General features: G+C 45.3%; 1 long non-coding RNA gene across 3 annotated transcripts in view; it reads left to right on the top strand.

The window, feature by feature from the left end:
• Window positions 1-25942, top strand: part of LOC133131474 (uncharacterized) — a 38659-nt gene that overhangs the window by 6908 nt on the left and 5809 nt on the right. Inside the window, exons 2-5 of one of the 3 annotated variants that reach the window (XR_009709026.1) lie at window positions 10809-10931; window positions 17515-17622; window positions 25544-25652; window positions 25755-25858. This is a non-coding gene — a long non-coding RNA (uncharacterized LOC133131474). The remainder of the gene's footprint in view (window positions 1-10808; window positions 10932-17514; window positions 17623-25543; window positions 25653-25754; window positions 25859-25942) is intronic. The other 2 variants (XR_009709025.1, XR_009709024.1) reach the window with 2 other exon arrangements.

Below are 25942 nucleotides of genomic sequence, written 5' to 3'. Positions count from 1 at the left end.
CACACATACGCACACACACACTTTCACACATCGACACATACACACACACATACGCACACACACACTTTCACACATACACACACACGCTCTCTCAAATGCACACACACACCCATGCATACACACACAAACGCACCCATTCACACACACGCACCTATCAACACACAGACAAACGCAGACACACACACTTTCACGCATATGCACACACACACACACACATACACATACACACAAACATATACACACACGCGCGCACCCACCCACACACACACACACACACACACACACACACACACACACATACACGCAAACGTATACACAGACACCACGCACCCACACACACACAGACACACATGCCTGCACACTTACACACGTACCCACACACACACACACACACATACACACACCCACCCACCAACCCACACAAACACACACACACACACACACACACACACACCCACACATGCACGCACACACACACACACACACACACACAGGCACCCACACACACAGACACACACGCACCGCCCCAGGGCATCGGCATGAGAAAGCAGTGCTTTGCGTGTAAAGGTCGGAGGTCTGGTGCAGCCTGGTTTCCGTGGCAATGGTTCTCCGTCCTGCCCGGGAGCGGCAGGCAGGCTCCGGGCCTTGGCGAAGCGAGCGCTTCTTGATCCCGAGCCAAAGCGCAGAGCTGCCCCAGGGGCCCGGGGCCGTGAGCGGTCCATCACGAGCGCTCTGCTCTCCGGGAGCGAGGCCCGGCCACGCCGTGTGCCGGCCCCCAGACCTCCGCTGGAGTCTTCTGCTCACGGCCCGCAGTTTATGGGTGTTTCATTTTCCTTTGATTTTCCTTTTTTCTTCTGACTCTATTCTCTTCGTTGTCCTCCTTCCTGGTGTGGAATGGTTGGTTGCATTTGTTTTCTCCCGCCGCGCTGAAGCGCAGGAAATCTGTGCTGTCCACAGTGTCTGTGCACAAGGGAGCCGTGGCGTTATTATCAGTGAGCTCGCCGCTTGGCCTCAGAACTTTACCTCACGCTGTGCTAATTACTGGCAAACTGCCTACGAAACCCGCCCCCAACCGCGGCCAACTTCAGGGGATTGGCGGCGAGGGTGAGCTAATGATAATGCTAACGCTAATGCTAACGTGAATGTGCTAATGCTAACACTGCCTGCTCCTCTTCCTCCCCGTTCCTGTTCCTACAGGCTGCCATGCTCACCTTCCGGAAAAGCTGCAATGGCACAGCTGCTGGCATACAAGCCTGGGACAAGGGCAGGGGACTCCCCGTGACTCTGTGCTCACACCCCCCCCCACCCCCCCAGAGGAGTCTCTGGCTTAAACCGGGGAATGTGACTTGACGGGCTGTCTGGAGAGGTCTGGCGCATTAATTCAGTTCCTCCTCTATCACACTCCCAATCACCGCGCCTGCTTCCCGCTTATCGCCACGGCCGCGTCGTCGTGGTTTTGAAGTGTTACCATGGAAATTACGGTCTTTAGAAGAGAGGCAGGCATCAAATTTTACAGCCTGCTACAATCGATAGAAACAGTGACACTGAAGTAGAAAACATTTCATCGCGCTGCAAATGGAAATTTAACCTGGTGACTGGCAGACTGGCAAAAAGTCTCTTTTTTTCTTTTTGATTTGCATATTTCTTGGGTTTGTAATTGATATTTTTCATGCTGAAAATGAATATTTTAACATCAGTCCTCAGTAGACAGTAATTTGTATCATCATTTTGAGCATGTTTTGCCCATTAAGACCCTGGAGAACGCGCATTTGCATGGCATTAATAGCCGTAATCATCGCTGCTCATCTGAGAACAGCCCTGGAAATATGAGTGCGCACAGGCTGAACCGCGGTACCTCCATGAAGGCAGTCATTTTGATTTTCAGGGGAAATTTCCAGACCCAGATTTCTTTGTCATCTTTGATAGCGATTTGCCAGGAGATCACAGAAAACCTCATCACATATTCGTCTCCTCGTCTCCACATCCTGGCTCATCCCTCGATCGCAAATTACTCTAAGAAATGCGCATTTCTATTGTGATGGATGGGCGAGTGAAAGTGCCAGAATGCACGTGGGACTCGATTACGGTTTAAAGTTAAACGCCATACTTACCCCTGCCTATGGAACCCGCACACCTGGTGTCTTTCGCACATGAATAGTGCGTTTCAGCGTCTCTGGAGCGGTTCTGCCTCATTCTGACGGCTGTTTTAGGACAGCACGCTGTTCCCCTGACTGTTCTCGGGATGAGGGGGCGGGGTATGAGGGTGTGAGCGGTCCGATTGCATTGGCAGGCCCCGTTTTCGGTCTTGTCGGAGAAATCGGCTAATTCAAATGCAGTACCACCCAAATTGCGAAATCAATTATCCTTTCTGCACATAATCGCGGCATCGCTCCGTGTGATTTCCTCTTAATCAGGACACGGAGGAAGACAGAAAGACCCTGCCGCTTAATTGAAATGAAATTTCTGGAGACTGGGGTGAACATGGCGGGTTCATCACTGGCTGGAATAATGAATGACATGGAAGGGGGGGGGGGTGAATTTACAGTATATATAAAAACATTGTGTTACATTGTGTGATGTATCCACCACTGTTCTTCATTAACCTTTTTGAAGGTTAGGCTTTTTGGAATGTTTTCTTTTCAACATTCCAAGCCAGTGTTCTAGAACTCCGCTGCTTTCCATTACCAGTAGTGATTGTGACATCAGCATTAGAACGTTCAATTAAGAACGTTCTAATGAAATATTTGTGACCTCACACTGTAAAGGGTTGCAGTGCTGAAAAGGTGGCCTTTTCTTCCTGTGGAGAGATCTTTCACTAATGCCGCCGTGTATTTCCCTACTCATACAACTCACGTTTAAGCTCATCGTCAGCGAAAATGAAAGCCAACACCAACCTTGCACAAACATGCACATTGCCCTGATTTCTTTTTTTATTCAGTCTTATCATTAGACATATTTATGTTGAATGAGATGAAATGAGAGTACAGTGTTCAGCAGAATGTGTAATAACGGTGCTTCAGGAACAATAGCTCCAGAAATGAAACCCCGTCAACACAAGTTCTGCTGAAGTACATTTTTTCTTCTTTTGGCCAAAATGCTATTCCGGTAAAGGGTAAAAGTGGAATGGAGAAAAATGGCCCGTGTCCGCTGATGGGGAAAGAAAGGAGAAAGAATGAAAGGAGGCTTATAGCTAGAAACAAATTCCTGAGGAAAAACCAATGAAAGATAGACAAAAGATTAAAGGGCAAGAGAGCGGTGGCCTTGAGAAAGAAAAGACGGGAACTTCAGTCAGCGTCTGGGGTGCTCAGATTAGCTGGGCTTTTGTTCTTCAATGTCAGCAACAGTGTAAAAGGGTATAAAATATCCCTACAGCCTCCCCCCCAAAAGAAAGAGGGACAGAGAGACAGAACATCCAAGGCCGCGTGAAAGCGCAATTCATTTAGCCTGATCCCGCGCGACCTATGCCCTGCGTGTGGAGGGGACGACGGGTGGCCTGCTGTCACCATGGACACGGCTGCAGAGCCAATACGCACCGCCGTGTAAGGTACCAAAAACAAAAAGAAGGGATGAGAGAAGAAAAGATAAAAGCTGCGAGTTCTTCATCACACTCGCTCAGGGCTGTTTCCGTCTGTGCTGAAAATGAGAAAGGGACGAGAAGAGGAACTGCTTATCTCTTCTTTATTGCCTCACTCTTCCTGTTGGTTCACCTGAAGGTTCGTATTTCAGTGTTAATCATAGCTTAACAAAACCTAACATACAGTAAGTTACCATAGCGTAACATACGGTAACATAGCATAGCATAACATACGGTAACATCACATAGCATAGCATAACATACATTTACATTTTTACATTTTAGTCATTTGGCAGACGCTTTTAATCCAAAGCAACTTACAAGTGCATAGATTCTTCCACTAGTTAAAGCATCACATCCATAGCTAGTAAAATACACATAAGTTCTAAACAAAAAATTCAGTCATCGTAAGTGCAATTTATTTTATTTTTATTTTTTTGGGGGGGTTTGGTTTTTTTTGGGTTAGTACATACAGTAACATAACAGCATAAGTTAACATCACGTAAAATACAATAACATAACAGCATAATATAACATACAGTCACAAAACATAGCATAACATACGATGACATAACAAAGCACAACATACAGTAACATAACATACAGTCACATAACATAGCATAACATACAGTAACATAACATAGCATAACATACAGTAACATGACATAACATATGGTAACATAACATAGCATAACATAACATAGTCACATAACATAGCATAACATAACATAGTCACATAACATAACATACAGTAACATAACATAGCATAACCTAACATACAGTCACATAACATAGTATAACATAACATACAGTCACATAACATAGCATAACATACGGCAACATAACATAAGTTACTGTATGTTATGTTACAATATGTTAACAGAATAATATAACATCACATAACACGTATAACATGTAGCTTGATATAATATACAGTAACATAACAAGTTACAATAACAAAACATACAATAACATAAAAATAGCATAAAAACAAATTATCATAACATGACATAATGACAGGAACAGGGCATTCAGCCCAGCAATTCTTGCAATTTTTCTGCCACTAAAGTGTACCTAATGTATAATGGAATCATGGCTTGGTCTTGGAAAGTGACCGTTTTATCTGCCAAAGTCAGAAACAGAACTGACGGCCCTACTGTGAGCCTGTTGTATTCAGTATGTATGTGCTGTTGTCAACAAGCTGTGTCTCCATGACAGCTTTATCTCTGCCAACAAACAGAAAGTAAATTATAGTCCAATCAAACAGCAATAAAATGTCTGTAGAGTAGTGAAGACGGACAACGCACACCGTCAGCAATAATCACGCGCTAGTTTTTACATTACCGAGCTTTAATGAGAGCAGGCCTGCATTCCAGGTGCCGTCTATGTGCAGACATTTCTTACGGATAAGCTGAAATCTAAATTCACTTTTTCCTCAGTTCAGTCAATTCTTCAGAACCTATACGAACAATATGGAATGTTAATTCCATAATTCCATAATAATATATTCCGTAAATTTAATAAAATCATAATACTAAAGTTCCTGGAACACTTCCAGGAAAGTGTTTTTTGAATTAAGATTTAAATACCGTTTCCACACCTGGCTTAGATAACAGGTGCTGGGAGAAAAATTTATTAAAAAACAAGTTGGACTCCTACGCAAGTTGGATCTTGCAAAGCGACCTAATGCTGTTGCCAACAAAAAATGTGGATATCCGAAACATTTGTTGGCTACACCTAAATGTACCTAATTTATACGGTAGTCTTGGTATCAAGGCTTACATCTTGCAAAACAACCTTTGATGTTATAGCAACAACATCCAAGGTTGTTTTGCAAGATAGTGTGCGGGAGTCCAGCTTCTTTTTGAATTTAGATTTGACGTCATTGTGTACCAGTGGGCGTGTATGCCGGTCAAATGTCTGTCAGTTTTCCGTTCCCCTCCAATCAGTATCCTTTCACACAGTGGCGTACATTCCTCATTTGACATCCCCCTCCTCATTTGACGTCAGTCAAATCGACTCCCCGCCCTTCAAAATTGGCCCTGAAAGACCCGTTTCACTCGTGTATACTTATCGCAGAAGCTAGTGCTGCTCTAACCCGTCGTGATGTGCTACAATTCCTCAGACTCAGGCTAATGTCTAACTCGGATATGCGATATATGCAAAATATCCATTCACATGTGATGTGAGAGAGAAAGGAAACCGATTCTAATGTGTAAATATACTGTACAACAATAAAGACAATTTCATATTGTAAGGCTATATCATTAAATGGCAATTTGCACATTTTGACAGACTGATTAGATATCGTAGTGCTCACTAGCTGCTGCTCATTTCTTTCTACTGCGCTCCATCTGGATTAGTGTCCACTTCTCCGCCTGTACAGTGGAGATAACTGCCGTCGTGTCCACAATACATTTTTTCATATATAAAAAAAAACCTAACTGTTTTTATTCAGGTTTCATCTTGTTTAGATTCACATAAAAAACATTTTTATTGACTGATCCTTATGGAATTGATGTAACATGCGCATATATGGTCGCAAGTAGCCACTTACTCTTTTGTTGTCTAGCCTTTTCTGCTTACTTGGCTGTGAAGCCATGTTTGGCCGAAACTCACCCACAGAACCACACTCGCAATATAAATGAATCAAAAATATATTAAAACAATAAGTCTGGCCTGTGATGAGTGCTCGCCATTTCTGGAATGTTTATTCTGTCATTCAGACAAAAAAAGTGTAGTTATGGTTATTCAGCCCTTTCTGCCAGCCATGATGTAAGCCAATGACTTCCAGCAAATGTGTTTTTTCCCTGTGTAAGGAGCCCTGTGGGTATTTGCTTCTCTAAGATGCAATCTGTTCTGTCTAGAAAAGAGCTGGAGACGGCACGAGACCAAGCGGAGAGACGCCGCTAAGAGTACCAGGGCTTCCACAGCTCACCACTGCCGGGGGAAAAATATACCATTATGGGGCAGATAGGTTCAGCCTGCGGGGATGTAGTGTGTCTCTGTGTGTGTGTGTGTGTGTGTGTGTGTGTGTGTGCGCTTGTACATGGGTGTGTGGGTGTGTGCATGGATATTTGTGTGAATATGCGTGTGCATATGTGTGTGTATGTATGTGCACATGTGTGTGCATGTATACATGCATGCGTGTGTCTGTGTGTGTGCGTGTGTGTCTGTGTATGTGTACGTGTGTTCGCATATATGCATGTGTGTGTGCGTACACGTGTGCATGTCTGTGTATGTGTGCATATGCAATGTGTGTCTGTTTGTGTGTACATACGCGTGTGCATATGTGTGCATGTACTCAATCTCAATTTAAGAACCTTGATTTCGCTGTAATTTCATCCACACCTGTGCATCCATTTTTCTTCCTCGTTCCTATATGGAGGAATGGGCGGTTTCGCCTGCCCTTTTCCCCGCATGTTTGTGGATGTGTATTTAACCCGTGTTGGTGAATAATTATGTATTTGTGTGCTGGAGGAGTCTGTTAAATTACAATCAGCGATAAACTGCAGGCCTTCAGTGGCGGGATTTCTCTTTCCGCTCATGTTCATTCACATCGCCTGATTGTCATCGCTGCCCTCCTGGTCTCTGAGTCTGAATTAGAATTGTGGTTTAACAGTGATTGGCCAATTACCGTCTGCGATTTCCTCCGATTGCATTGCACCGGGTGAGGACCATTCAAGACGACGTTTTGATTGCAGGATTCCAAAAGCAGTTATGCTGTGGAACGAGAGCGTATTATCGGCTTTTTTTCCCCTTCTTTTTTCTTAAAGTGAACATACGCCCCCCACCCCCACCCCAAAACTTACTGGTTTAAAAATGATTTACATTAACGTCTGTCTGCATTTAAAAGGGAAGAAATGCAGCTTCAGCATTCAACAGCAAGCTCGTCTTCTCGCCAACGAAACAGTTTTTTTTCTCTCTTTTCTAAAGCGATGTTTCTTTGTTGTAAACAAACAAACGAAATAAAAAAGACGGACGGTTCGGCTTGCGCCCAGTGTTCCCAAACTGCTCCTCCGGGGATATTGTGAATTCCGTTTGATGACCTTCCGTTTGTGCGGAGCGCCAGGGTTGCGTTTTCCCTGCGAGTCGCTTGAAAGGCATTCCAGTGATGGCACGCAGCTAAAAGACAACGGCGTGGCCGCCACACTCGCCAGCGGACACAACAGGCGACCGTGATAGCGTGTGACCGTCACTTTAACACACAGAAAGAGAGAGAAAGTGATGGCACACTGTGCGTCGGAGAAGTGCTTTGCGGTGAAACTGCACAAATTAAGCGCTGACTATGTTCGTGAGTGACCTTGGCATTACTTGGCACTGCTGTTGAGATTTTTGCTGCATTGAGCACCACAAAAATATTGCTCAACAGATGTCCAGGTGAATTGCATTTAGAAAACTTGTCAAATCTCAGCAAAACTACAGTATATGGATGGATAGATATGTAATTGGATACATAATTGAATTTTTGTAGTTTTTATTTTTAATGTAGTATGTGCACACATACACTCACTGAGCATATTATTAGGAATACCTACTTACTCATGCAATTATCTAATCCGCCAATCATGTGGCAGGAGTGCAGTGCGTCCAATCATGCAGATACGGGTCAGGAGTTGTAGTTAATGTCCACATCAACCATAAGAATGTGGAAAAATGTGATCTAAGTGATTTTGAGCATGTTGTTGGTGCCCGGCGGGCTGGTTTGAGTATTTCTGTAACTGCTGATCTTCTGGGATTTTCACGCAAAATGGTCTCTAGAGTTTACTCAGAATGCTGTGAAAAAAAAAAAAACATCTGCATGCAAAAACACAGGGCCAGACTGGTCGAAGCTGACAGGAAGGTGACAGTAATCCTTATAACCATGCATTACAACGGTGGTATGCAGAACATCATCTCTGAACACACAACACGTCAAACCTCTAAGTGGATAGGCTACAGCAGTAGAAGTCTAATAAAGTGCTCACTGAGTGTATGTTGAAAAAAAGTAATTTTTACCCCTTCCTGAATTACTCCATTACTGCATATTTGTCCCACTGAATATTACAGTAACAAGCTGTTCATGCTTGAAACCAATTTGTCATTAAATCATTTCTGCAAAGAAGAGTAGGCTAAAAGTTTGATATTATAGGGAGGGGTTTGGTGCACTTATTGGGGCTGAAGGTGACCAGTTCTTAAGATTAAGGGGGTGATTACTTTTTCACAGAGGTTATTTGGGTTTTGAAAATAGTAATAGTAATTTAAAAATAAATGTGTTTTATGTTTACTTAGGTTTCCTTTGTCAAATACATTTTATCTAAAGACCTGAAACCATTCCATGTGACAATGTACGCAATGTACGCAATAAGAGAATAAATCAGGAAGGGGGCAAATTATTTTTCACGGCACTGTATATATTAAACAACGGTCCTTTCGCAGTTTGAGATTCCTAGTGTGGAGAGCACAGTTTTTGGCCAAAAGCATGATGCAAAACCTGGTCTGGTAGATGCAGAACAACCTCCTAACATCAAAGCTCCACCACTATATTTCCACATCGCCCTTCTTTGAGACATCAGTGTGGTGTGACGTGAAACCCACCACTGCTGTGTGGCCAAAAGGCTCGACGGTGTTCTTGTGTGACTCTGGCAGCTGGATCCAATCAGTGTTCTAACGCTGAACTAACGTTTGGAACTGGTTGTCATGGTCCCCGTGAGTAACAGAGAGTCACCGAAAATGTCAGACAGAGGGAAAGAGAGAGAGATGGGGAAGGACAGAGAAACGGAAAGACGGAAAGAGAGGGAGAGAGTAAATGATGAGAGAAAGAGGTGGTGGGAGATGGTAAGAGAGGAGAGTGATGGGAAGAAGATGAGAAACAATGTCAGAGATAGAGAGAGGGAGAGAGACAGCGAGTAAGAGAGAGAAAGAGAGAGGAAGAGACAGAGAGATAGAGAAAGCGATGGAGAGGAAGAGAGTGTGAGAGGAGGAGAGGGAATGACAGAGAGAGAGATGGAGAAGAGGAGAGTGGCAGAGGAAGAGAGAGAATGACAGAGAGAGAGAGATGGAGAGGAGGAGAGTGGCAGAGGAAGAGAGAGAGAGAGAGAGAGAGAGAGAGCAGTGTTGATTGCAGCAGCCCCATGGTGCAGAGGGACACAGATGAACGCGTGTGATACCATCAGCAGAGTGGCCGGGTGTGACCGTGCTGATAATAACAGATCTGCTCTGTATGTGCGTGTATGTGCGTGTGTGCGTGTGTGTGTTTGTGTGTGTGTGTGTGCGTGTGTGTGTGTGTGTGACTGTGTGTGTGTGTGTTTGTGTGTGTGTGTGTGTGTGGCTGTGTGTGTGTGTTTGCGTGTCTGTGTGTGTGTGTTTGTGTTTACGTGTGTGTGTGTGACTGTGTGTGTGTGTGTGTGTGTGTGTATGTGTGGGTGTGACCATGCCGATAACAGATCCACTGTGTGTGTGTGTGTATGTACAGTATTTGTGTATATATCTTTGCGTGGGTGTGTGTGCATGTGCATGTACTTGGGTGTGTGCATTTGTGTGTCTGTGTGTGAGTGAGTGTGAGTGTGTGTTCGTGGGCGTGCGTGGGTGTGTGTGTGTGTGTGTTTGAGTGTGTGTGTGTGTGCATGTGGGTGTGTGTGTGTATGGGTGTGTGCGTGTGTATGTGTGTGTGTGCGGGTGTGTGTGAGTGTGTGTGTGTATGTGAGTGAGTTTGTGTGTGTGTGTGTTTGAGTGCGTGTGTGTGTGTTTGAGTAAGTGTGGGTGTGTGTTTGAGTAAGTGTGGGTGTGTGTGTGTGTGGGTGGTCTGTTTACCCCTCCTGTCCTCTCTTGTCAGGTACAGAACACTCCATCCCTTTCAGTGTAGTTGGCACTGTGCACACTGTGCTCATTATCAGCAACACTGTTCTGCGCTCCGATTGGCTGTCCTCCCTCATCACACCCATCGATGTGACCGTCGTTAAACCAGCACGTTTCACTTCAATGATTCGGGATTCATCTCAATATGCAGCAATTCATCACCCCCCCCCCCTCCTCATCCCCCAAGGGGTCCATTCCTGTGAAGGGTCAGGGAGATGGTTTTTTAGTTTTCTCCCATCTTGTCTCAAATTGACTTTTTGTCTGTTTTATTTTTCCCCCTCGGGGGAAAGAGGAGCGTAATACGCTCTGTGACAATCTGACAATCCGTGGAAGAGTGCTATAACAAGTGCGGGCCTGATTGATGGACAGAGCTAATGAACACCTCTATCTATTGCAGGCCGATGCGGAGCGGAGGAATATGCTAGTCTACGCGCCGAGTAGACAGAGGGTATTTCTTCTCCAGTTTCTGGATGTAATCCCTGGCTAAGCCGGGCTGAACAAGTACAAGTTGAACCAAGTGGTGAGTCACGCAGAGCTTCAGCCTCAGGCCTGCAAGCCCATATTATTGCTTTTTTTATTGCTCGATGTCCATCCCTTCTAGAAAAGTATTTGCCACGTTTGCTACAGCCCCCCAAAGTACAGGAGTTATACCAGGACTGTAATCTCCAAATCAGGAGGGGTTTTTTTGTCTTCAGGACAAAATCAGTGGATTTACCGCCAATGGAGTCTGATTGGTTGCACTGATATTGTGCAGTTTAAACCAGGAGCACAATTTCTAAAGTGGGAATAAATGAGGACTCGGAGACAAGATGTTCTCCCTGCCCCCACCAACCCCTCCTCACCCCCCCCGCCCCCATCCTTCCAAGCCAGTGCCTGTGTGATACTTGATTGGTCGCTGAATAATTTTGGATTTCGGTGCGAGGATGTAGTTCAAACTTTACTCCACCTGTCAGTCATACAGCACTCATGGTATGGTATGAGTCAGTGCCCTCATTTAGCCTGTGAATCATACACAGCAGGTATATGCATTCATTCATTATGTAGCATAAATGCCGCAGGGTATATCTGCAAAATTCAGAAAAAGACACTTTGAGCCTGATTTACTGGACAGAACTTTTTTTCCACACGCAAAACCAATACCATAACCAATGGCTGGCCAATCAGACACTGCAGGAAACGCAGTCAGACCAACCTTACTTCCTGAGAGTGGGTTGTTCAGTTCAATTCAATTCAATTTTATGTATAGAGCGCTTTTTAAAATGCAAGATTGTAACAAAGAAGCTTTACAAAGAGCCCAGGCCTGAGACCCCCTCAGAGCAAGACAGTGGCAAGGAAAAACTCCCTGACTAACAGGAAGAAACCTTGAGCAGGACCGAGCACAGAAAGATGAGAAGTCCTGCGTTTTTGGAACGAAAAATTTGTGGAAGATGTATGGGTGGAAAAGGTCCTTAAGATAGGGTGGCTAGAAGGTCACCCTAGAAAGGATTAAACTCCATGGGCATAGGAATACTATTGGCCATGGTGTTCCAGTGAGTGTTTGAGTAGGTATGATTAACACAACAATTGTTGTTAACAGGGCGGGACTGCTGTCAGTTCTACGGTGGCCATCATGTGAAAACTCTGGGGAAGACTACTTTTAAGCAAAAACCCCACAGGGCCACCGGCATTGGACTTGATAGCGGACCCCCTTGCTGTAAACTCCAGCTATGACCAGCTTGAAATGACCAGCTGTCTCAAAACATAGCTTGAGCTGGTCAAACGTTGTTGATGGTCTGGTCTGAACTGGCCAACCAGCTGCCAGCCATTTCAAAACATAACTTGAGCTGGTCAAACGTTGTTGATGGTCTGGTCTGAACTGGCCAACCAGCTACCAGCCATTTCCAAACCTAGCTTGAGCTGTATTTTTCAGCAGGGCCTGCGTCCCATCCAGCCCTGAAAAAACGTTCCTGGTCGGAGCTGCACGGCTGTGAGATCCAGACTCCAGAAGGCCCAGCGTGGCGTGAAACACAAGCCCTGCATAGCGCCGGCGAAGGTTGGAACAGCAGGCGACCGCCTCTCGTAACATCCCTGACATTTACGAGAGGCCGCTTACCCAACGCGCACCTGGCGCCCGTTAATATTATCCCCACTGTTTATGCATTATACGCTTATTTATTTTTAAAAAGCGCTCGTTTGTTTGTCCCCCCCGCTTCCTGCAGGGGTGGTGTTAGGGGAGCGGGCGACCGGGTGGGGGCGGAGGAGGATTAATCCTGGGCTCGGCGAGTTTGGGGCGAAGTCGCGCGCGGCTCTCGCTGTAATGAGTCCCAGCGTGAGAGTAATTCTCCTAATGAATCCTCCATGGCTGGCTGCTGAGAGGCAGGCTGAGGCGAAGCGACGCACTCGTTAGCACGCTAGGGCCACGCTGTATACCAATATGTGATTTGCATCATTTAATGAGAAAGCGAAAAGGAGAAAGACTCTGTTTTAATAGCCGAGCAGGTTAATAAGCAGGGTAGGAAACATCTCTGGGCAGGAGAATTAAGTCACCTTGGCCGACGTAAGTATATCTGTATGATTTTAATAACAGGTGTGCATGTCTGTTTGTAGGTGTTAGTGTGTGAAAGCGCTTATGTGCACAGGGGCATATTTGTGTGTGTGTATGTGTGTGTGCACCTCCATGTGTCTGTATGTGTGTGTGTGCATGTTCGCGTGCGTGTGTGTGTCTGTTTGTGTGTGTGTGTGTGTGTGTGTGTGCGTGTGCATTTGGAGATGATCCATGATGTAATTTTCCGGGCCATATTCCGGATTCCCCCGGGACTGGAGGGTGACCTGTCTCCCGACTTTTTCCCCATCCCATCTCTGTGGTGCGGAGTCTGAAAGTCCCTGTTCTGCCTTGGACTGGCCCTCCTGGCCACCGTAGGAGAGAACAGGGATGCGGCAGTAAGCGGTATCCTCTAAGCCAGCCCGCGAACAGCTCGCATTACATGACAGGACACTGTTTTAATGTGGGGAACACAGGGGGTGGCCGCTGACCGTTTCCCCCGAACGATGCCCCCCGTCTCCCCCCTCCCTGCCCGGTACAGTGCCTGGGCTCTTGGGTGGAGGGGGAGATGGAGGGGGAGAGCTTTATCACTCTCCCCCAGCTGTGTGGGGTCCCTCTGCCCTCCCCGGGTTCTGTGTCTAAGTTTGATTAACAAAGAGATGGGATGGGCCAGTTTGTGCCCACAGGAGAGCAGGGCAGGATTTTCCCTTTTTTTTTTCTTCTTTTTTTTTTGGTAGAATCAAAGCTCTTAGGCCCTTTATCTGTGGGTAACACCTGGCAGGAAGTGACACGTTCGAGTGCGCTGGCGGGCGGTCTGCTTGCCTGGGGGTGGGGGGTGGGGGGGGGGGTTGCGTATGGATGGGTGGGGTCTCCGAGCACAGGTGGCCTGTGATGCTGGTGTGGGGTGTCACTGAGCGAGAGAGAGGGGGAGAGAGAGAGAGACACAGAGAGACACAGAGACAGAGAGACAGAGGGAGGGAGGGAGAGAGAGAGGGAGATGAAAGAAAGACCTTTTTAAAAAAGAGATTTTTTATTTCTCATACAGTCCCCCCCCAAAATAAAACCATAACCAAGAAATAGAAAGTAAACCAGAAAGAAAATATACCCAGACAGAGAGAGAGAGAGGCAGAGAGATGAGAGAGAGGGAAGAGAGAGACTTTGACTTTTACAACTCTGTTGTTTATTAATCACATAGCCTTAATCACTTTGCAGCAACCCAGAAACAAACCCCAACCAAGAAAAAGAAACTCAAGCAGAAAAAAGAAGCTCATCCAGAGAGAGAGGGAGTGAGAGATAAATGAAAGAGAGTGAGAAAAGAGAAGAGAGAGAGGAATGATAAGAGAGAGAGGAAAGAGAGAGAGACAGAGGGAGGGAGAGTGAGAGAGAGAGTGAGACTTGGACTTAAGTGTCCTCATCATTATCCAATTTTTGTCAAGCAACTTTCATAATGCTGTAAAACCCCCCCCCACAAAACAGATCAAGAAAATAATAACCGAAGACGGTAATCAGAAACCTCTCCATACCACCCTCGTCGGCAGTGGAGAATTCCCCGGGTGCCGCTGTGCTGTTGACTCTTTTTGTCTGAGTCATGCGTGCCTCAGCTGCCATGCAGAAGAAAGCATCTAAATTGACAGTGAGAAGTAGGGCCTGGCCAGATGATTGCAGGTGAGACTAATACAGAGGTAGGAAGGAGAGATAGATGCAGACAGAGAGACGAAAGAGAGAGAGAGGAACTGAAGCTAGTGATGTGTCAGGAAGAAGGAACGGTCACAGAAGGGAGAGAGAGGGAGAGGCACTCGGATAAAGATGGAGATAGAAGTGATAGACAGGAGAAAGAAAGAGAAAGCAGTATTTTATTTTTATTTGAAAATGATTCCAGTCATCTCTCTCTTCCTGTATATTGGAGTATGCTTTATGTGCCTGTCAGTTCAGGAAAGCTGCATTTGGAATTGAAATTAAGAGTGACAATTATGAAAAATGTGTGTGTGTGTGTGTGTGTGTGTGTACGTGAGAAAAAGAGCAAAGGAGAGACAAAGTGAGTTGAGTGGTGGTGTTAGAAAGAGAAAATGATGCTTGAAATGAAGATACAGTGATGCTTAGAGTGAGAGTGAGAGTGACCGTGAGAGAGAGAGAGCTGACACCAGGGGCAGATTGTATTGCAGAGCTCTGACTGATTAACACAGTTTAAAAGCCCTGATGAGGACTGAAATCATGATCTGTAGCCCTTTGAACTGCCCGCTCTAAGAAAAAAAAACAATCCTCTTTCTCATGATCATTTCCATTTAAAAAAATTAAAACCGCATTAATAATATGAATTCTAAAACCTGCGCTTATAATGGCTTGATAGGTCAGGCCTTTCTTTCTTCAACTTAAGAACACCCTTCCTCCAGATTACATTCCAGTACTGTGCCCCTCCCCACGCCTTTGAACTATGGGAAACCAAGTGAATTAAGATAATGTAAGAAATTAATTTCACTGGTTTTTTGGTATATTGAAAGTTTCACCCATTAATTTTTCAAGCCAGGCGTGGAAATCCAATTAGATAGGAGCAGATAGAGCAGCGTGGAGGGCGGGGTAATTTATTTAGCGCACACGTGATACTCTTCTCCTAGATATAGCGGTTGATGGCGTGTGTATGTGTATGTCTGTGAAGACGTGACATGCGTGTACACGTGGAGGAGGGGGGGGGGGGCGCCGGGCGGATTCCTCTCTTCCTCTCGGCGGAGAGAGGAGATGGATCTCGGAGCGTCCTCGTTAGCGCGCACGCTACGCACCCGCGTGTGTTCCCTCGGCAATCAGCCAACAGACAGGCTTAATGCTCCGGTGGCAGCGGGCAAGCTGTTCCCTTTGTAACTGCTTTCAGAGGGCGTAGATAGCTACCCCATCCCCCTGTCCCCCACGTGTTACGCGCCCCTCTCCCGTATTTAACACCAGGGGCTGGGAGGTAAGCTAACGGTGCTAACGTGCTGCGCGTCTGCAGTATGAGAGGGACAGGGCTAACGTGCTAATCCGTCATCACGCTGCACTCATTTCTACACAAACTAGTATTCACCCACCCACACACACACTCACAGGCCCACACACACACACTCACACGTGCACACAGATGCACACACACATACACACACAAACACACATACACAGACCCACACATGCACACAGACACACCTGCACAAACACACAAACACACACATACAGAGACCCACACACACTCACACAGACACACTTGCACAAACATACACATGCATATACACACACACACACACACACACACATACATACACAGACCCACACACAGACACACCTGCACAAACACACACACACACACACACATACATATACAGAAAGACACCAGACACAGACACAGGTGAAGCAGTCCATGGCAGCGTTGGTCTCGCTCATTAGCCATGGGAAATGACCTGTGCTTGAGGGGGTTCAGATGAATAAGGTGCCTAATAGGATGATGCGTGTGCTCCTGTGTGCATTAGCCGTGGAATCCCCCCCCCCCCCCCCCCCGGCAGTAACGACCCCTGCACTACACTAACGACCTCCACATTTCCCGAAAACACACTGCATTACAATGGCCTCCTGTCTGCACAATTATACTTTGTATCATAATGTGCACAGCAAGGCAAGTATGGGTGGGCCAGGTATTCTTCCCTCTCAGTTTTTGTTGTTTTATTTTTATTATTGCTGTGATAATCCCTCTCACCATTCTGACAGTCACAAGCAGGGCTCTACAGTGTACATGCATACTGTACATACACACATATTCAGTCGTTTGACTGTGTGCTGATTCTCGTGATTAATGGCCTGGAATGATTTGCTAACCTTTGTAAGTAGTAACGTATCCTTATTTTAATTCCAGCTTATTGAACTGATCTTTGGATATTCAGTCGTACGTAGTTTTAATTTGTTGCTGTCTGGTTGCTATTAAGCTGCTATGACATCATCACCACTGTGATGAAATGGAGGCAGACAGGGGTTACACGTCAGAAACCTATTCGCGGTGGGATCATCCATTATCTTGCTTATCCATTATCTTGCCATTTGCTGCTTCTTGAGTTGTAGATCTTTTTAAAAAAAATGCATGCTTGTAAAAGTGCCAACTCTTTCATGAACCAACCAGCAGGTGCATTAAGCACATTTGGAGAAAGCCTCCAGGATGAATTGCTCTTTAAAGGCATACTAAAGGCAAAAATATTTTTTGGCTTTGGTGTGGCCCTGTGTTTACAAAGAAATAAGTTTCTATATACAAAAACAGTTGTCCCCATATAGAGAGCAGAATTTGATACAAAAGCCTGTTACTTACAGGTCCAACAGAAAACTCCAACTGTTTTCATCCCTTTGACAAACTTTAGCTGTTGTCACCGAGGAAAAGAATTCCAAGATTAATACTACTTCTTGAAACCCTGTTGGCTTGTCTGTTCACATCACCATATCTGCCCTGGTGAAAAATCCAGCTACGCCAACTTAATAATTGATCTGGTCAAGCTGGTGATAAAGCTGGTCTTGGTGGGTATGAGCTGGTCAACCAGCTACTGCTGGTATCTTGTCTGAGCTGGGCTATTTTTTTCAGCAGGGTGGGAGTCTTCACCTCTGCTGAAACCACAGGCTATGGAGCTGAACCAACCACGGAAAGAGCACCTCACCCAGAAACATCCAAAACACATCAGAATAAATTAGACAGGTAAAGGAGTACAAATCTGGCAAAGGTGCCTAAAGATAGAGCTTTCCAGGACTTCATATGTTTTGGTAAATCGTATTTTTAAAGGTCTTTAACCGTGACCCTGCAGGTTCTAGAACACTTTCCGGTGGGTGGTGTCACCAACACTGAGAGACCCTAGAACAAAACAGAATACATGCTGATTCACTGATCTTTGTGAATGTAGATTTGATACTGCTACTACTGCTGCTGCTGCTGCTATTACTGCTAATGCTACTACTGCTACTGCTACTGCTACTGCTACTGCTACTGCTACTGCTACTACTACTACTGCTGCTACTGCTACTACTACTACTGCTGCTACTGCTAATGCTACTACTATTATTGCTGCTACTACTACTAACAATACACTGCATTTAAATTGGACCATGTTGTAACTTTATTCAATAGTGGTAAGAAAAAATAAAAAGTGGCAGCACAGTAGATGTGTGAATAAGGCAGTGAAATGTGCATGTATTTGTTTGTCCTTTTAGTGAATGCGAGACACGCTATTCAGTAAAAAGAAGATTTAATTTCATACGCTGATGTCTGGTTCATTATTTTAAAGTTCAGCGACAGACCATTCATCCATTCTCAAGGACATCAAAGTAGGAAGGAGATAAACTCACCTTAACTGCCACCTACTGATTTATGCACAGCAGCCATTTTGCGCCAGAACCAGAACCAAATATCAGCTGAGGTGGAGAAAGAGGCATTTATTTTACTAATTGAACTGGAGGGATGAATAGATGGCCATTTTAGAGAATCTGATTGGGATCAAAACACCAGGGAATCCCACTGTTACCTTTAGAAACCGCATTGAGTCAGAAAATTGGATTCAGGTCTCATCCGAAAGACAACATCTCCTGTATGACAGCATCCCCATCACTGCGCTGGGCTGGTGTATAATCATATAACTGTGTGTGATGAGCGATCTTGATCATCTCAAAGTCGCTAAATCTGTGCAGCGATATCCCGTAAAGGAGAAAGTACCACGGCCCTGTCGGGAGTGAACCGACTGATGCCTTGTTCCTCATGTGGGGTTCTTGCAGATTACAAATAAAAAGCAAGTAAACAAGCATGTCCTTATTACTGAAAAAAAAACAACAACTTCAAGATGCTTTGTTCGGATAAATGAAGCCACCATTCAAGCAGGATAAAGCACTTCAGGTGAAGTCGTGCTGGCTGAGAAGTCCTTTGAGCAAAGAGAGCCTTTTAGCTGATCAAAACTAAATCACAACTATAATACCATAAGATTAGCTGTGCTAGGTTACCAACCGGCTGCCAGTTTTGTTTGAAAACCCGAATCATGTCTTAATCCTGACATCGGCAGACATCTTGCCTTGTGTTTCCTGTAGTGTTATTGCAGAGATTATGGCTGAAACGGCCCAGACGAACAGTGTGTTCTCAGCAGACGAGAAGGATGCAGAGACTGTGAGATTTGTACGTCCCTATAGCAGTCTTAGTGACAGCTGACTGATGTACTACTCTCTCAGAAAGAAAGATCTCCAAAAGCCTCCTCCTGTGTTTCTCACAGTGGAACCCGATCTAGTTCAGGGGTTCTCTCTCAGGCAAAACGGTTCTATCTGGAAGCGTTCTCATTTTTCACACCTGTCACAGAGGATTCCATAAAGAACTGAAAAAGGTTCCCCTATGCAGACAAGCCAAAGAACCCTGTTTTTCCGAGAGCATACTGTACTCTATTGGCTGCCAGGTCGTTAGCTGTTTATTTGTTTTTGGGTTTTTTTTAATCACTGCACTGCTCAGACCCACACATGCAGCGCAGCCTGTGAAATGTGCAGGGTGCTGATAAAGTCGTTTGTGAGGCGGTGACTATTTTACGCTCCAGAGGCCGCCCGGTACTGAGGCAGGGCTCGTGCTGATTGGAGGTGAGCCGTATCTCGCACCGGTGCCAGCTAGTAGCTCGTGAGTACCCGGCGTGTGATTGGGTCGGACTAATGTAGCGGTAACCCATGTAACGCTTTCTAAATTAAGACCTACAACTGGGGTTTTCAACCAGTTTAGATCCACGGCTCGAAGGCATTTCAGAGACCCCCATTGTAAGCTAGTATAAGGGATATATTTACAAATGTATGGGTCTAGATTGCGATCACATACCGGCAAGGAATTAACAATGCAGTTGCGGGCAAAGGGTGGTTGCTAGGCAGGATTTTAGAGATCACATACCTCCTGTTGAAAACCCAGACCCTAGAATTGCCTGACCCCCCCTCACCCTCCCACCCCTCTCCACAGTTGCTTAGAGACACAGCTGAGGCTTGAACCCACACAGTACAGTCACTCTTTTTTTCCAGAGCAGCGAGAAGATAAAGGTCATCTTATATGAAAATAAATGCAGTTGTGAACAATGAAACGTACAGAAAATGTGAAAAACTGCAGTGCTTCTATTGAGCTTCTGCCCAAATACGGACAAGAGGGCCTGAATGGACTGGGCCTGCTCAGGTAGGGCAGGTCTGCAGTTAATCTGCTTAGGAGCACCTTCAAAAACCGCACAGCATTCGGGAGTATAATTCACATTCAAATTATTACACCAATAAAGATGCCCTTTTTTATATAAATGTTGCAAGTTACTTTTAGTGGAACTGCTTAAGACTTTGTGAACTCCGGATGTGTTGTGACACGGGCGATATATCCCTCATATTTATTGCGGGGGGTCCTGCCCCTGCTTTCTTTCTGTAATATTCCCGTGAACAAGTCACGGCCCCGAAGTGTGAAATATCGCAGAATGGCAATAATAGCCAATGCACTCAAAGATTATATGGACACTCATTACCGGCGCATTGTTCAAGCTAATGTGCATAATTAAAAAGCTCACCCCACTCAAGGTCAACAGCAGCCCATCTGTGTGGCGCTCTAATAGGCTCATTAGCTTCGCGGCTTTAGCTGCGAAGTCCACGCGCGTAGGTCAGGTTTTATATTAGGATCTGGTTAGCCAGGGACTCAGGGAGTGTAGAGTGGTTGTGGCTACCAGCCAGGAGAACCAGCCACCGAGGCAGTGTGCAGGGATTGGGCCGAATCCCCTGTGTGTCTTGGGAAATTCATTACATTACAGTTACTTAGCTGATGCCTTTATCCAAAGTGACTTATAGTTGATTAGACTAGGCAATCCCTCCTGGAGCAATGTGGGGTTAAGGGCCTTGCTCAAGGGCCTAACCGCTGCCCTGATCTTATTGTGGCTACACTGGGGCTTGAACCACCATCCTTCTGGGTCCCGGTCATGAACCTTAGCCACTAGGCTATAGGCTGCCCCACAGAATTCTAGCTGTGAACAGCAGACCTGGGACAAATACGTAATTGCTTTGGATTCAAATACTTTTTTGCGCTCGATTGACATTGCCTGGTCTAGCTGAGTCAACCAAGAGGACCAGAAGTCAGGATTGGCAGGATTTGAGAGGATTTCCTAGGTTCCAATACACAAGACAAGCTCAGTAAAGCTTAGAAAAGTATTTGAATCCAAAACAATTCCGCATTTGAGCCAGGTCTGGTGAAGAGAGTCTACCCTCATCAACGTCTGGCTGTGCTTTCATTGGTTGACTCTTTCAAAATGTTTACTTTTGTTGGGTTGTTAGGTAGTCGGGTACGAGGGATGGGCCACTCTGGAAGGGATGTGGGGTTTAATTTGTGTTTTGACTTTCGATGTCCATAGCAGTGCCTTAGTTAAACTCTTGGTACTCGGTGTACCACTCTATTCCTGGTCTACACTCTCGGAAGAAAGCCATCCATAAGGCTCCTCTGTGTCTCCTTAGAGGAACAATCTCCATTTCGTCTGGGAGCTTTCACACTTTTCACACCCACCACTGACGCCTCCGTAAGGAACTAGAAAGGGTTTCCTTTTGAAGACAAGCTGGCGAACCCTTTCAGAACCCTTTTATTAAAGAGTGCACGTCAAGTTTACAAATGTAAGTCTCCCTGTAACCCTCGCACTCTGACCAAGTCCATTATGTGAGAACATATATAATTTATAGTGGCTGTACTGCTGAGAAATGTACAGAACATGATTTGCTTGGGTGAAAGTATAGAAACGCTGTGTAGTGTAGTGTGCGAGTGTGTTGGTCCCTCTGGACAAAGGCTAAAACATAATGGCGATGTGTCTAATAGTGACAGTCACTTCACACTGAACACGTGTGCTTTTAGCCGCTCGCTAATGAGGAGTTATAGTGGGGCTGAGGTAGCTGGAAGCTGGGCTTGCAGGGCTGGCCACTGCTGTTGTCCTCCTGGCAGTTTCCCTGAGGCTGTTCTTACTGTGTACAGTGCGGGTGGACAGGGGATGGGCGCCTGAGGGAAGGGCGATTGGCTCCCCATGCACTTATGAGGGAGGCACCTGCCTCTTCTCAAATCCACAGAAAACAACAAGTGTATGTGTGTGTGGGAGCGAGAGAGGGAGGGTGGGAAGGAGGGAGGGAGAGAGTGGGCAGGATGGATTGCATTTTCTTTTTTATGTATTCATCGCTTGACTAGTCTGGTCATACACATCGTGGGCTTTGAGAAAGAAATCCATCCTGTTTATATTCCCAGGTGAGAGGCTCAGGAGGCCGGGTTCGTACCGCACAAACTTCGGGGACGTGGGAGGGGGGTGTTCGGGCAGTCTGCCCAAAAGACACGGTCATCTCAGGCCACCCTCGGCGGGACCAGAGCAACCATCTTTCACCGGCAGAGTCTACCCAGGGACACGGGCTGCAAATTAACAAGCGCGGCAATACATCTCGTGCGTCACGGCGCTCCATCAGTATAAATTATAATGCTCCCATTAAATAAATAAATCAATAAATTTAAAAATAAAAAAAGGCCCGGCTGGCAGCAGGACTCCCCCATCAATGCTCCTCGGCAGTTAGGGACGCCTTCCAAGATAATTCACCTACTTCATTTCAGATCCTTTTAGGAGCGTTATATCATTACTGTTTATCGCCAATTTTTCCTTATCATTGCTGTATTCTTGTTGATGTACCGCAGGCAGTGCTAATTTTACTGCAGAGCACAGTAATGATGGCAGGCTTCTGCTCTGAGGGTTTGTTTTCACTCGTGTTCTGTTGACAGCCTAACTTGCTGGCTGTGGCAGCTCGCAGCTCATTGGGTGTGTGGCCCTGACACGCTAAACTTCCTCAGGCAGCTTAGTGTCATTGAAGATGACACATTGAGACGTGTCGTGCAAATAGAACACACTTCTATTGTTTTGCGCACGAGTGAGGTGAGATGTTCTTCTCGGTTGTGGGGAAAAAAAAGCCCCCAGAAATGGTACCTATTCATCCTTTGACACAGGTACTTATCTGAAAAAGGGGAAAATGCAGTGTTAATAGCAGCATTATGCAGGCTTAATGAACAGTTTGGGAATGTATTCAGGCTCTTTCAAAAAGGCTTCCTCCTTGCCTCACCTTGCCTTCTGTCTTTCATTCCCACTGAGCAGACTCTCGGAAGAAAGATTTTCAAACAACCCTTTCTTCAGCGTCTCCATTCAGGAACCATATCTAGTTCAAGTTCTTTGTCGGGTGAAAACGGTCCAGTGTAGGAGCTCACTCACTTTTCAAACCTACCGTAGACAGGGTCCCATAAAGAACTGTGTGATTTTGGAATGTTCAGGACATAATGTGCTCTAATCCCTTTGTATTTTCACCTGTTGAAAATAGTTTGTTCTACCAGTTTGTTGTTATTACTAATAATAATTTTAATTAAGATCTTATGTCACAGAAAGTTGTTCCATGTATCATGGTATATTTCTGTACAGTATGACTCCTTGTCATAATGATTTACATTTACAGTTTTTATCCTTCCTTACTTATGCTGATACATTTTCAATTAGTTGTTCAAAGCAATGCATCGTGGGACTTGTGGTTCCTTGTCATGGCAGCCCGGTAGCCCCTTCCTGGTCATGAGGAGACAAAAGGACATATGGAAATATAGATTTTTAAAATGTTCCAGCAGTCTGAGCACAGACTAATATGTGCCTCATTGTTTATTTATTCTTATTCTCTCCGTCTCTCCGCTGTTTTAGGGGGTGTGATTGGTTTAGTAATCATGTGCTGTCTGTCTGGATGCAATTTGCGGTGTGTCCTTGAGTTGCTCAGTACGAATGCTAAATATTGCCTGTATGCCGATGCGTTCTTGGAGGCAGTATTGTAGCCATGTTGTATAAATAAACCATGCTCTCTGACATGGCTGATTTATGCCCATTAGTGGAGACATTGGCTCAGGAGGTAAGAGCAGTCGTCTGGCAGTCAGAGTGTTGCCAGTTCGATCCCGCCCTGGGTGTGTCGAAGTGTCTCAGAGTAAGACACCTAACCCTCAAATGCCGTTGGTATATGCGGGTGAATGAGAAGCATCAATTTATATAGCGCTTTGGATGAAGGCGCTATATAAATGCCAACCATTTACCATTTAAGTCTATGGCACAATGGTGGGAGACCCATCTTGCTAATATGCCCATGCTATGCTAATATGCTCATATTGGGTCATGTGGAGCAGAGATTTTGAAAACTCTTTCTGTGCCAGAGGATCAATGGTTCATGTAGCCCTCTTTGGCCACTGCTGATGTGGGCTGAAGTGTCCATCCTGGGTTCAATAATAATGCCATTATATTATCACGGTGTCCTAATTTTATCAACTTTAAAATACCCCACAATTCCCCCTTGTTTAATTTCTGCAATAAAATGTGCTGCCCTACATATTTACTAGTTTTTGCGCTAGCAGCTAATTTCCCTTGTTTTCAATCTGATTTCCATTTAAATCCGATGAACCTTTCATAATGAGGGGCTCGTAGTTATGGGCAGAACTGGCACACTGGCGCGGTATTTAGTTCTGTGCCACGGGGTACGCTACTGCACCCATAACCGTTTCTTTAACCGGGCGCTGTTCAATTCCCATTTAGAATCGCAGTTCTTGTGGAGCGGTTTTGTTGGATATCTGTGTGAGGTCCGGCGGTAACCTGCCGTGTTTCGTAGCTCAGTAAATATCCGGCAACATTAATGGGAAGGTGGACACGCTAGCCCTAAACACCGTTAGTCACAGTGGATGGCGCGCCGTGGAAAAGCAATAACGGAATAAATGATAATTGTTGCTCTCTCCTCGGTTGGTGTCGGTTATCGAACGCGAGGTGCGCGCGAGCAGAACAGTGCTGTAGTGCGGGAGGCAGGCAGTGCTGTAGGCTGTGCCGATCGCTCATAATGACCAATAATAAAACATGCCTTTAAAAAAAACAAAAAAAAAAACGGGAATCAAATGGTTTACCGTGTCTCATTCACCTTATAGACGCCCCCCTCCCTGCTGTTTACAAGCTTATTTGGTAAAGAAAAAAAAAAAGATCTTTGCTTTTTTTTTTTTCCCTTGAGCAAACAAGAGAGTATTTCATAGGCTTTGGAGATGAATTGCCCTTTTTCTGTTTGCCTCAACAAAGAGATTAGAAGATTATCTTGCTCATAAAGCCAGCTTGTCAGGAGATGAAGGGGGTGGTGGGGTGTACCATGGGGGGAAAATGAAAATTCAGAGTACAAGACTTCTCCCTCCCTAGAGGTAGGGTAATTATGGTCAAGAGAATTTAACCCTTTGAAGAGGAGGTTTTTTTGGATTTTTTTCTTCAAAATTCCAAGCCAGTGTTCTAGAACTCCAGTGTTGTCACTTACCACTAGTGATGGTTACATCACTATTAGAATGTTAAATTAAGAATATTCTAATCACCTGTTTGTGATCTTACTCCGTAACCCTTTCAAGAGTTGGTTTATTTTATGTTTTTTTTCCAAAATAGTATTCGGGAACACCACTGCTTTCAGTTAAATGTAATGGTTGTTACGCCAACACTATAATGTTTAGTTCATATATAAATATGAAATATGAAATATTTGTGATCTCTCACTTTGGAGGAGGGCTGAAGGGTTAACCAGAAAGGTGTCTTTCTTCTCAGGGTGACCCAGAAGGCAATGCAGACAGACAGACAGACAGACAGTGAGTAGGGAATGAGACACTTGACCAGGCCTGACTGGTGTCACCACATCTCATGAAGTGTCAAGCTTGTGAGTTTTCTCCTGACACAAGGGACTCCTGAAATAGTTTTTTCTTGCAACAGAGAAAGGTGCATTGGTCTGAAAACCGTTTCTATATATTTTCTCTTGCAGCTATACCGTAGAGCAGCCAATTCAACGCATTGTGATCTCAGCAAACTCCCGCTTCCCTCCACTCAACGAGAACCACCACCAGAGTGACGGCGATAAGCCACAAGGTGAGAATCTTACCCTGTTTGAGCGCAGGACATTCTGTCGGCTGGCCCCAAAACAGGGATCTTTCTACCAGGCTGAAATGGCAC

Source organism: Conger conger, chromosome 6 (genome assembly GCF_963514075.1).
Source record: "Conger conger chromosome 6, fConCon1.1, whole genome shotgun sequence".
Taxonomy (NCBI): domain Eukaryota; kingdom Metazoa; phylum Chordata; class Actinopteri; order Anguilliformes; family Congridae; genus Conger; species Conger conger.
Note: the sequence above shows the minus strand (reverse complement) of the source record. Positions and strands in the feature narration are given on the sequence as shown.